This window comes from Urocampus carinirostris, chromosome 5, assembly GCF_059441175.1.
Source record: "Urocampus carinirostris isolate Australia breed hairy pipefish chromosome 5, RoL_Ucar_1.0, whole genome shotgun sequence".
NCBI lineage: Eukaryota > Metazoa > Chordata > Actinopteri > Syngnathiformes > Syngnathidae > Urocampus > Urocampus carinirostris.
Genome location: NC_142353.1, coordinates 16937992 through 16942578, shown reverse-complemented (window position 1 = coordinate 16942578; position 4587 = coordinate 16937992). Strand labels below are relative to the sequence as shown.

The 4587-nt window shown below is 41.3% G+C and overlaps 1 pseudogene; it reads right to left on the bottom strand.

The window, feature by feature from the left end:
• Positions 1-3710: 3710 nt before the first annotated feature.
• Positions 3711-3824, bottom strand: LOC148365615 (U2 spliceosomal RNA; annotated as a pseudogene).
• Positions 3825-4587: the final 763 nt, after the last annotated feature.

The window sequence follows — 4587 nt, the reverse complement described above, 5'->3', positions numbered from 1 at the left end:
CCTTAAACAGTTAACTATAAATCACCCGCGTACAAAATAGATATTTTATTTCCTTTTTTACAAAAATACAGAATATAATTTGCATAAACAGTCAAATAAATATTACATTTCAAAAGGGTCTTTAACAAACGTTTAGGACACTTTTACTTGTATTTATTTTTATTATATAATTACCTCTTTTTAATATTAAATATAAAAGCAGTAACGTTCGCTCATTGGTAACATTTTTTTAATGACTGTTATTATTTAAATAAAGAGAAATCACATTCAAGCAAGCGATGTTATCTGCCATTGAAATAAAAATCACTCAGCGAAGCCCACGACCCTGAGATTAAGAATCTCATGCTCTACCGACTGAGCTAGCCGGGCGGGGGAGAACACACATCCACAGACAGAAACACACACGCACAGTTCTCGCTAGCTGGCACACACCAACATTCCCGAATGAGACATCTCCCACACCAAAACATGTCATCAATTCCCACACATTCTTTGTATCGCCTGTTCTATGCGAAAGTATTTTAATAATAAAACATCGATTACTGCTCATTTTTTAACGTCGGTCTAATAAAATCAGATTTTAGAAAATGGCGATCTTTCATGCACCACACTTTTCATTAAGTCAAGGTTACATGTCGGACTCCCAAATCATAAATCCACTAGGGAAACAAATAAATATTTCCCGTATCAACCATAAATAGATCGTCTATTGTTGAACTGTCATTAGCAAATGACGACGTCTTATCACAGCTTTACACAGATCTCAAGACAATCATAAATAAACAAATACCGACGCCGCTGCACCATTTTATCCAGGTTTTCAGGCAGCCCATGTCCCAAAACAGACAGGATTCTTTGAGCTCAGAACTCCCGTCGGACATAAAAATCTCAACTCAGTCTATATATCTCATCCGTCCTAACTTGGGGGCCAGACTTTAAGACGGAAATCCCACGTGCACGAATTTTCATAATTTAGCTCCGACGCCACAGGCTCCTGTCCACCCACGAATCTCCACAAGCAAACCGAAGTAAGGAGAGAAAAAAATCTTCCTTACCTCAACCGCTCATTCGAGACCGTTCCACTGAGAAGTCTTTTCCCTTTTCTTTTTTACTTAATTAGTGCCAATCCACGTTGCGGCGCCAAATGTTGTAGAAATTGGAGGTCCGATAATCGAGAGAAAGTCTTCTCATATGTGGATAAAAGAAATAGACAGGAGCCAGTCTCGTTACGGAGGGAGATTGTCACTTTATTGATGCGTCAATAAAGATCTCACAGAGCTAGGAACATGACAATGTATTTAAAGCTGGTAGTGACGATTAGGCTTCGATTTAGTACACCCCAAAAGGCGGTCCTGTATCACGTATGAGTACGTGACCAGTCCCGTGTACGCCGTATGAGTACGTGACCGTTCCTTGCACGCCGTCTGGCAACGGTATCTTCAAGGTAAACTCTAATCGTCTGGTAACGGTATCTTCAACCGAGGTCACCCCGACCTTTTCCCACAAGCAAGTAATGTATTGTAAGTTAATGTAGACATGTATGCAAATCTATTTCTATATATGCAAGTGCAAATGCTTTTGAGGATTTGCCACAACAAGATCAGGGTCAAATATGACACCTAAATTTTTAACTGAGTCACTCTGTGTGATGTGACAATTGTCAATGTTCACAGCAGTTTTTGAGAATAAGTCACGGCATTTAGATGGACCAATGACTAACATTTCGGTCTTTTCAGAGTTAAGACGCAAGAAATTGAGTGACATCCACTCTTTTATCTCAATGAGGCAGGCCTCCAAATTTCCACAGTTTAGTGTGAGAGATTCCTCCAACGGAAGATATAGTTGAGTGTCGTCTGCGTAGCAGTGGAAGCTAATATTGTACTTGCGAATAATATCACCTAATGGAAGCATGTAAATGCTGAAAAGAAGGGGGCCAAGCACTTAACCCTGCGGAACAACACAGGTAACATTAAAGGGCTCAGATGTCATTTCGCCATATTTAACACAGTGCGTCCTATCTGAGAGGTAGGATCTGATTTATGAGTGAGTCTATCGAACCATTGTATGAAGGAAAGGACGCAACTGCTCCAGGAAGGAGTTCAAAGAGCTCAGAAACTGTGCCAGTGCTTATATTGCGTCTGCTAAATCCTTCAGCTTTTTTAGCACTACATTTAGCTAGCACCTCAAATGTAACTAAATAATGATCCGAGATAACGGTAGTACACGGTAACACCATAATGTTTGAGGTTAAAATTCCTCGAGTCAGAACCAAGTCTAGCGTGTTTCGATCTTTATGGGTTGGCAAATCAACCAGTTGATTAAAACCAAATGCATCAATTAGAGACCGAAACGCAATAGTAAGTGAACCGAGTGGGGAGTTCGTATGAATGTTAAAGTCCCCCATAATTATAATTTTGTCTGCATAGGTTACTAGTTCAGACAAAAGTTCAGCAAATTCGTCTTAGAAAGTTGTGTATGGCCCAGGTGCGCGATAGATAGTTATTACATAAATTGACAATAGAGAGGACCGCATCACAAGAGCCTCAAACGCCTTGTAATTATTAGAGGTACGAGGATTAAATTTGAGCGTTTTTTCAGAAATGAGCGCGACACCGCCACCCTTTTTCAACGTGCGTGCTACATGGCTACTCGCGTAGTCTGGGGGTGAAGCATAATTTAGCGCTAAGTACTCATCCGGGCGTAACCAAGTTTCACAAAGACCGATACAGTTAAGTTTATAATCACGAATAACGTTATCAACAAGTAATGCTTTAGGAGCAAGCGATCTAATATTTAAAAGACCAAATTTTAGCTTTGCTGAATCATTTGACTTAGATGAAGTCTTTGTAGTCTTTGTAGAGATCGTCACAAGATGTCGCCGTTAGGGCCGTTCGTGAGTGTTGAGTTTAAAGCGTCGGTTGTCCGACGAGGAATGAATGGTGGAATTAGTCACATCCTCGCGTCCTTCTTGCTCCTTCGACTTCGCACGCTTCACACATTTACCCGCACGGCAACCACGCTTCTGTTTTCTGTCTTTACGGCGCCGTTGTCGTCGTTTATTAGGAGGAATAGTTGTCCACAAGGATGCCAAATCTCTTTGAAGTTCGTTCGGTATATCATAGGCGGTGTAAAAAGTGCCCGAAAAGTTGAAATTTAGACGCCCACCCAACCGAATAAGTTCGTCCCTACTGTAAGTATTTTTGGCCACGCATGTGTCCAAAAAAGAAAGCAAAAAAGACAAGAGAACGGTAATAAATAGAAAATTAGCTGGAGAGCAACTAGCCGCAGCATCCATGCGCGCCGCCATGTTGAATCCAGAATAAAAAGCGAAACTAAAAACTCCAGATTTGCCAAAAATGTGACAGTGCGATTTATAACAAGGTATATGGTGGATAAAATTAGAAATGAATAGAGTAATTATAAGTATTTATTACTACCCTGGTGTGTATGTGAGCAATTATTGATCGATCAGAAATCATCACTGGCCCACATCATGACGCGATGCAATATATTGTATGCGACAGGATTCAAACCCGGTTCCTTATGGGGTTTTGGGGGTTTTAAGGGTTATTGTTCTATCTTCGTTATTCATTATCCATTATCCGTTATCGGTCAGTTCATAATACGCTACAAAGCCTAGGAGCCGGGACACTTACTCTCAGCCAAAAGGCCAAGCTGAGGTCCTAGCCCTAAAGCCTTGCAGCGATCATTGCGAATGCACCGTTCCCGGAGGTACTGCAATACCAGGCCGATGCATAGCGTGGACAGAGCAAGCTCTTATTCCATCTCCGGATTGAAAAAATCAAAGATATCTTAGCTGTAATTTCCTCAATTAATTCAGAACCTGTCCCTGGCATTTAGTCCATGCTCCCACATGCCGTAACTTCTAGATTTACTTTATCTGGTTCCTTATGCTACGGGCACTGGCACCACTAGACCTTAAGTGGTACAGATGGTATACAAAAAGGCATTGGAGCTTATCTTATTAACAGACTATTTTTACTCATGGTGCCAGAAACACTAATTTGCATAGTACATTCGCTTCTTCACCTGTGTGTTCATTGGGTTGCAAAAGACAGAAACAGAAAATAGGAAGCCTTTAACAAAATACCATACAAACTCTTTTACATCTGTATACATATTAGAGGGTATTAATGCATTGATTTGATTGATTTATGGTGAGATCAGCTTTTCTACCTATCCAGGGTCTTGAGACGGGGGCAGCAGCCTTTGTAAGGGAGTCCAGACTCTATATCCCCAGCCACCTCAACTACCTAGTTCAACAGGATCCCGAGGTGTCCAAGTGACACCACCATGTACTGTTCCCAGGGCCTCCTTCCAGTGAGACATGTGCAGAACACCTTTCTAGGGAGGCGTCAATGCCCCACCTGTACGAGATGCCCGTGTTATCTTAGGGTCTCAATGGATCAACTTTGATTACCTTCAGGCTAACCAAGGTTCCCACCCTATGGCCAAAGGGGAACCCAGACAGCCCATGGATGGAACTCAATCTGAAAAAACTATAAGCAATGACAATGCTTCTCAAATATATATGCATTAAAAAACGTTGATTATCTATATTAGCCA